Source organism: Hylobates moloch, unplaced genomic scaffold (genome assembly GCF_009828535.3).
Source record: "Hylobates moloch isolate HMO894 unplaced genomic scaffold, HMol_V3 SCAFFOLD_14, whole genome shotgun sequence".
Classification (NCBI taxonomy): domain Eukaryota; kingdom Metazoa; phylum Chordata; class Mammalia; order Primates; family Hylobatidae; genus Hylobates; species Hylobates moloch.
In genome coordinates, this window is record NW_026652289.1 from 48876000 (window position 1) to 48884322 (window position 8323).

Consider the following 8323-nt stretch of genomic DNA (forward strand, 5'->3'; position numbering starts at 1 on the left):
ATGGGGTTTCACCGTGTTAGCCAGGATGGTCTCGATCTCCTGACCTTGTGATCCGCCCGCCTTGGCCTACCGAAGTGCTGGGATTACAGGCATGAACCACCGCGCCAGGCCCTCTTGCCTTCGTCTTACAAACATTCCCCCTGGGGCTTGCAAAATTACCTTTCCCTGGAAGCTGTTGATAGATTGCATAAAGAAGCCAGAGCTTGGGCCATGTACATTCTGGCCAGGTACTTTAGTTAATTAATGCTTTACCTAGGAGGTGTGATTCTTTTTTTTTGAGACGGAGTTTCACTCTTGTTGCCCAGCCTGGAGTGCAATGGTGCGATCTCGGCTCACCACAGCCTCCGCCTCCCGGATTCAAGCAATTCTCCTGCCTCAGCCTCCAGAGTAGCTGGGATTACAGGTGTCCCCTACCATGCCCGGCTAATTTTTGTATTTTTAGTAGATGGGGTTTCACCACGTTGGCCAAGCTGGTCTCGAACTCCTGACCTCAGGTGATCTGATGGCCTCGGCCTCCGAAAGTGTTGAGATTACAGGTGTGAGACAACGCACCTGACCAGGAGGTGTGATTCTTAACAGTGGGGATTAGGACACAGGTGCTGTCAGTAGGGAAGTGTTTTTGGCAGAAGCAGCTTTGGTTTACTTAAGAAGTCACATCTGAGAGGCAACCATCTATGCTGTCTGAGGAGCCTGTCTACTGGGAGCAGGGTAAGACTTCACAGTTTCCTTTTTTCTTCTCTTCCTCCAAGTGCCTCACCCCCACCCCCACATCTGCTTTTAGTGTTAATTCTTTTTTTTTTGAGACGGAGTCTTGCTTGCTCTGTCGCCCAGGCTGGAGTGCAGTGGCGCAATCTCGGCTCACTGCAACCTCCGCCTCCCGGGTTCATGCTATTCTCCTGCCTCGGCCTCCAGAGTAGCTGGGACTACAGGTGCCCACCACCATTCCCGGCTAATTTTTTGTATTTTTTTTTTTTTTTTTTTTTTTTAGTAGAGACGGGGTTTCACCGTGTTAGCCAGGATGGTCTTGATCTCCTGACCTCATGATCCACCTGCCTCGGCCTTCCAAAGTGCTGGGATTACAAGGGTGAGCCACCGCGCCCTGCCATGTTCATTCATTTTTGTGTGTTAATCAGAGCTGAGTGGTAGGAATGAACAGTCACTGATGGTTCTAACAGGAATTACATATCTGGGCACTATTACCTGGAATACATTCACACGAGCAACCACAAAATCTGGTTTTTACACTGCAGTTATTTCTTTAGCAATGTGACACTGGGAAATCAGTGACTATTTCTGATTTGGTCTGTGACCTGGTCTTTTAAACTGTACCTTGCTGTGTGTTTTGTTTGTTAATTTACTTAAAAAAAAAAAAGGTTTTTATGGCCGGGCGCGGTGGCTCACGCCTGTAATCCCCGCACTTTGGGAGGCCGAGGTGGGTGGATCACCTGAGGTCAGGAGTTCCAGACCAGCCTGGCCAACATGGTGAAACCTCATCTCTACTAAAAATACAAAAATTAGCTGGGTGTGGTGGCATGCACCTATAGTCCGAGCTATTTGGGAGGCTGAGGCAGGAGAATCACTTGAATCCAGGAGGTAGAGGTTGCAGTGAGCTGAGATTGCACCATTGCACTCCAGGCTGGGTGACAAGAGTGAAACTCTGTCTCAAAAAACAAACAAAAAAAAGGTTTTTATAAACCTCAACTCTTACTTCATGTGGTACAGAAAAATTAAATGGAAACAGATCACAGGCCTAAATTTATGTGAAAATTATACAATGTCTAGAAGAAAATATAAGAGAAAATCTTTACAACCTTGGTGCAGGCAGATTTCTTAGGCAGAACACACAAAGCTTGAGCCAGAAAAGAAAATATTGATAATTAAAAAATTAAAAAATTAAAAAATTTTAATTTTTACTCCTAAAAACACACTTTAAGAACTCAAACAGAAGGTATTTGAATTATACCTCAATAAAGCTATTAAAAAAAGCTCTCAAAAAGGCAAACCACAGAATGGGAGACAATCTGTACCACACTAATATCTGATAAAGGACTTGTGATATGTGATACTCTCACAATTCAATAACGATCATCATCACCCTAATACTAAGCATGGGTGAAAGATCTGAACAGACACTTCACAAAAGCAGATACACAAATGGCCAGCAGACATGGAAAAGAAGTTCTGGAAAACACGTTCAGCACCATTAGTCATCAGAGACATGCATTTAAAACCACAGCAAGAAACCACTACACATCCTCCAGAACAGCTAAAATGAAAAAGATAGACAATGCCAAGATTTTGGGAAAATGAGCAACTGGAAGTCTTACACACTACTGATGATAATATAAAATTGTACTACTACTTTGGAAAACAGCTTGGAAATTTCTTATAAACATACGCTTATTGTAGGACCCAGAAATTCCTCTCCGAGATATTTGCCCCAAAGAAATAAAAATATATGCTCATATTATTCATAGCTTTATTCATAATAGTCCAAACTAGAACTCAAATGTTCATCAACAGGGGAGTGAATAAACACACTTTGGAATATCCATAAGACAGAATGTCACTCAGCAATAAAAAGGAATGAACTACCAGTACACGCAACAGAATAGATAAATCTCAAAAACATGTCCAGTGAAAAAAGCCAGTCACAAGGGTACATAGTGTATTATCTCCTTTATGTGAAACTCCAAAAAGGACAATATGTAGTGTCAGAAAGCAGGTCAGTTGTTGCCTGGGGCTGGGATGTGAGCATTGACTAAGAACTTTGCCTGGGGTGATAGAAGTATTCTTCATCTTGATTGTGGTAGTAGTTACATGGGTGTATAAATTTGTCAAAACTCATAGAGATGTACACTTTAAACTGGTGCATTTTATTGTAGATAAATAATATCTCAATGAAGTTGATTTAGAAAAAAGTGTTTTTGGCCAGGCACGTTGGCTGACGCCTGTAATCTCAACACTTTGGGAGGCCGAGGCGGGCGGATCACAAGGTTAGATCAAGACCATCCTGGCCAACATGGTGAAACCCTGTCTCTACTGAAAATACAAAAATTAGCCAGGTGTGGTGGCCGGCGCCTGCAGTCCCGGCTACTTGAGAAGCTGAGGCAGGAGAATTGCTTGAACCCGGGAGGCGGAGGTTTCAGTGAGCCGAGATTGCGCCACTGCACTCCAGCCTGGTGTCAGAGCGAGACTCCGTCTCAAAAAAAAAAAAGAAAGAAAAGAAAAAAGCGGTTTTGTGAAAAATGATAAACACTCATCAGAAGCAATGTAAACAATAAGAAAAAATACAAAATGAGAGAAAAATCACTCCCAACTACTAATTTAAACTGGAAAGTTATTAATGCCATGAATAAAGTCCTGAAGCACCATTATTTTGTTTGCCTTGTCATTTAAAAGGACTTTGTCATTGTAAATTAGAGCCTTGCTGATGCTCTACCAGGCCCTCCCTACGTGGTTTGGTCTCTGCTGTGATTGTCCCACTTCGTTTCAGTTGTGTCCTCCTCGGGGGTCTGTCTCTTCTGCAGCTTTGCTGGGCTGTTTTCAGGACCTTCTGCCACAGACGTTTGCCCGTGCTCTTCCTTCTGCCTCTGCATTTGGTTAATGCTTGCTTACTTGCCTTTCAGATTTTAGCTCAAAGCTCACTTCAGGATGCCTTCCCTGACTAGGTTAAATTCTGCAATTATAGTCTTACAAAATGCCACTGTCTCAATTACAGGGTTACATTTGTGTGATTTTTAAATCAATACATCTGTTTCCCCAAAAGATACTAAGTTCTGTGTGGGCAGGAACCATGGCTGTTTTTGTTTACCATTTCATTTCAGAGCTCAGTTCAGGGCCTGGTGAGAGTTCAATAATATTTTTGTTTAAAAAGAAATGGGGGCCAGGCACGGTGACTCACACCTGTAATCTCAGCACTTTGGGAGGCTGAGGCAGGTGGATCGCTTGAGGTCCGGAGTTCAAGACCAGCCTGGCCAACATGGTGAAACCCCGTCTCTACTAAAAATACAAAAATTAGCTGGGTGTGGTGGTGCGTGCCTGTAATCCCATTTACTCAGAAAGCTAAGGCAGGAGAACTGCTTGAACCCAGAAGACGGAGACTGCAGTGAACCAAGATTTTGCCACTGCACTCCAGCCTGAGCGATAGAGCAAGATTCTCAACAACAAGAACAACAAAAACAACAACAACAAATGGGAATGAACATTAATTGGTTTTGATTATGTCATTTCGTAGCAATGAGGCTGGGGTGAGGCTGAACATCATATTCTCAGTAATAGCATGTGCTGTGGTTTGACTGCTCCAAAACTAATGTTGAAACTTAATCCCCACTGCAACAGTATTGAGAGGTTGGGCTTTTAAGAGCTAATTCGATCATGAGGGCTCTGCCCTCACGAATGAATTAATCCATTTATGGATTAATAAATTAATGGGTTAATGGATTAATGGGTTATCATGGGAGGGGAACTGGTGGCTTTATAAGGAGAGGAAGAGAGACCTGAGCTAGCATGCTCAGCCCTCTTGCCATGTGAAACCCTGCACTGCCTTAGGATTCCACAGAGTCCCCACCAGCAACAAGGCCCTCACCAGGGCCAGGCGCAGTGGCTCACTCCTGTAATCCCAGCACTTTGGGAGGCCAAGATGGGTGGATCACAAGGTCAGGAATTCAAGACCAGCCTGGCCAATATGGTGAAACCCTGTCTCTCTAAAAAAAAAAAAAGTACAAAAATTAGCCAGGCATGGTGGTGTGCACCTGTAGTCCCAGCTGCTTGGGAGGCTGAGGCAGGACAATCGCTTGAACCCAGGAGGTGGAGGTTGCAGTGAGCCAAGATCGCACCACTGCACCCCAGCCTGGGTGACAGAGTGGGACTCTGTCTCAAAAAAAAAAAAAAGAAGGCCCTCACCAGATGCACCTCCTAAACCTTGGACTTCCTGACTTCCATAGCATTACAAAAATACATTTCTTTCCTTTACAAATTACCCATTTTAGGTATTTCGTTATAAACAACAGAAAATAGACTAATACAGCATGGGAGAGTGTAATGGCTGTTTAATGGTTGTTGTCCATGTGCGAAGAACTTTAGATACATAATTTTTAATCTTCATGATGACCCTCTGAAGTAGATATTTTCCCTATTTTACTGTTGAAGAAACAGGCTTAAAACCAGTAAGAAACGTGCCCAGTGTCACAGAGTTGGGGGTATCTGACCTCCTAGTAGTCCTCACTGGCTCTCAGTCACTGGGCGTCCTCCTCCTGCACCACTTCCTCCTCATCCCATGGGGCCACTCAGACCCTATGCTTCCTTCCCCATCCCTTTCACAGGCTGAAACTCTGCATGAAGGCCAGCTGGGTGAAACTGGTTTCCCCAGTGATGGTGAGGACCTTTGGTGGCCAGGTGGCCATCCCCATACTCCCTCTTTTTCACCTTCCACCCTTTTATATGTGTCCTCCCAGTCGTATTGTCCCCAACTTAAGCTGCTTGCCACTATTTTGGATCTGGACACGTTTTGCATAGTGTGCAAAGTTGCTCACAGGGAAACGTTGCTTGGTAACATCCCACAGAATATGAAAATACAACAAATACTTTATTTATAATTGGGAGCTCTGTGTGGTTATTTCTGCTTGAAGATGCTATTAGGATCCCAACACCAGGACAGGGCAATGCCAAATCGTTTTTCTACAGTTTGGGTTTTTGTGGATTCATCTGCCTTATGACTAGAGGCAGCATTTTCAAGACAGCTGACTGAGCCTAGGACTATGATTTATTGCCTTAAAAGCTAAGCCTGACTGGCTCACGTGCGATCCAAACCCATGACCCATGATTCCTTACACTGTTTTAAAGTAGGAGGTAGATGCCTAGGCTATTTGAGCAACAGAAGAATGTATATATAGAGTTTAGTATTATAAACTCTTGCAACACAATTATTTTGACACAATCTCATTTCCATTGACCTTGCTTCCTATTTCACTGAGAACTTCTACATCCTCTCTCTGCCATATCGACCTCCCCTGCTGCATCTAGACAGGTTTAATTTCCCTTCCTACTATTATGGTGAATCAGTTATTCTAAGGCCAACCTCTACATTTGTGTGATAGACCTTGTTTCTTATCTCCTCTGCAGGAGGAAACTATTCTGCATCATACAATTTCCTGTCTCTAATGGACCAGTCCTATTAGCACCTGAATTTGCTATAGTTTCTCTTATGGTAAAAGCAAACAAACAAAAAACCAAACACACAGTCTCTCAGTGACTACCCTATTTTTTTGCTTCCGTTCATAGAAAAAATCCTCAAGGGAGCTCTCTATAATACTTGCTGTCTCCAATTCCTCTCCTCTCATTATCTCTTGAACACGTATCAATCAGACTCTCATCCCTGCTACTAAGTTCAGGGATGAATTCTCAGTCCTCAACTTCCTTGATGTGACATTTGACACAGTGAATGACTTTCTACATATTTTAATTTAACTTCTGGGACACTACTCTGTGTTGGTTCTCCTCCCATGTCGCTGATTACTCTGTTTCCCTTGATGAATCTTCCTCATCTCCCCAAGCTAAACTCTGTAACTCTAAATATTGGAGTGCCCTGGCTAGTTTTTGGCTTACTGCTTTTCCTTACCTGCCTACATGTGCTAGATATCTCTTTCAGTAGCGTGGCTTTTAGGATCCACCATGTGCTGATGACTCCCAAAATTGTGTCTCCAGCCAAGACTTCTCCCTTCAACTCCAGACTCAAATATCCAATTGCCGACCTGATGTCTCTCTACTTGGATGTTTAACAAGCACTTCAGATTTACTGTCTAAATCTGAATATCTGAACCTCTAACCCCTGAATCCTTCACTATCTTAGTTAATGGCATTTCCATCTTTTTACCCGCTTAAGGTGGAAATCTTCTGGACTCATTGACTCTTTTCTTTCTTTCACTATACACATTCAATCCATCAGGCAAAACTGTGTGGGTTTTTCATCAAAATACATACAGGGCCAGGCGTGGTGGGTCACACCTTTAATCTCAGCACTTTGGGAGGCCGAGGCAGGTGGATCACGAGGTCAAGAGATCGAGATCATCCTGACCAACATGGTGAAACCCCGTCTCCACTAAAAATACAAAAATTAGCTGGGTGTGGTGGCGCGCACCTGTAATCCCAGCTACTTGGGAGGCTGAGGCAGGAGAATCGCTTGAACCCAGGAGGTGGAGGTTGCAGTGAGCCGAGATCATGCCACTGCACTCCAGCCTGGCGACAGAGCGAGACTCTGTCTAAAAAAATATATATGTATATATAATATATAAATTATATATTTTATATAAAAATTAATATATATATAATTTCATATATATAATATATAAATTACTTATTAAACTACTGCTATCCTGACTCGAGCCACTTGAAGTCCCTTGTATAGATTTTGCCGTGACCTCCTAGCTGTTCGTCTGGCTTATTTCCTTGCTCCTCTACAATTTGTTCCCAACCTGCAGTCAGAAGGGTCCTTCAAAATGTAAGATCACTTACATTCCCTCTCCATTCACAACTCAGTGGTTTCTGCTGCACACAGAGAAATAGTCCAAGTTCTTAAAATGGGCTCCAAGGCCTTTCACAATTTACTTCCCTGTGAACAGCTTGACTTCATCTTTCCCTTGCTCAAGAAGTTTCCCTACAGTGTCAACCACACTCTCTCTTCCCAATATCTGAAACCTCTTATGTTACTGAGTCTTTTTTAAGGATCTTGATCTCTGCCTTGGTAGCATGGCTACTGAGGCTTAAACAAAATTGGTGAAATGTCAACAGAGCCCTCTGGGGACTCAGAACCATAATGAACTTCACACTTAGGGTGGCATGTACAAGTGCTGGTGCTTTGAAAGTACAATCCTTGATGGAAATGCAGAGTATGAATACTACATTGTTGTTACTCTCAAGGATTTTTGAGCAAATGAGGAAGACTTTTCCCTCAAGGGAATCAAATTTATCTAACTGGACAAGGGTGTTTTATTTTTAAAGGGTTCTTTCCAGAGTGCAGAATCATCAGAGTAGATATGAATACACAGAAAATGGGGCCGGGCGCGGTGGCTCACGCTTGTAATCCCAGCACTTTGGGAAGCCGAGGCGGGCGGATCACGAGGTCAGGAGATCGAGACCACGGTGAAACCCCGTCTCTACTAAAAATACAAAAAATCAGCCGGGAGTGGTGGCGGGTGCCTGTAGTCCCAGCTACTCGGGGAGGCTGAGGCAGGAGAATGGCGTGAACCCGGGAGGCGGAGCTTGCAGTGAGCCGAGATCGCGCCACTGCACTCCAGCCTGGGAGACAGAGCGAGACTCCGTCTCA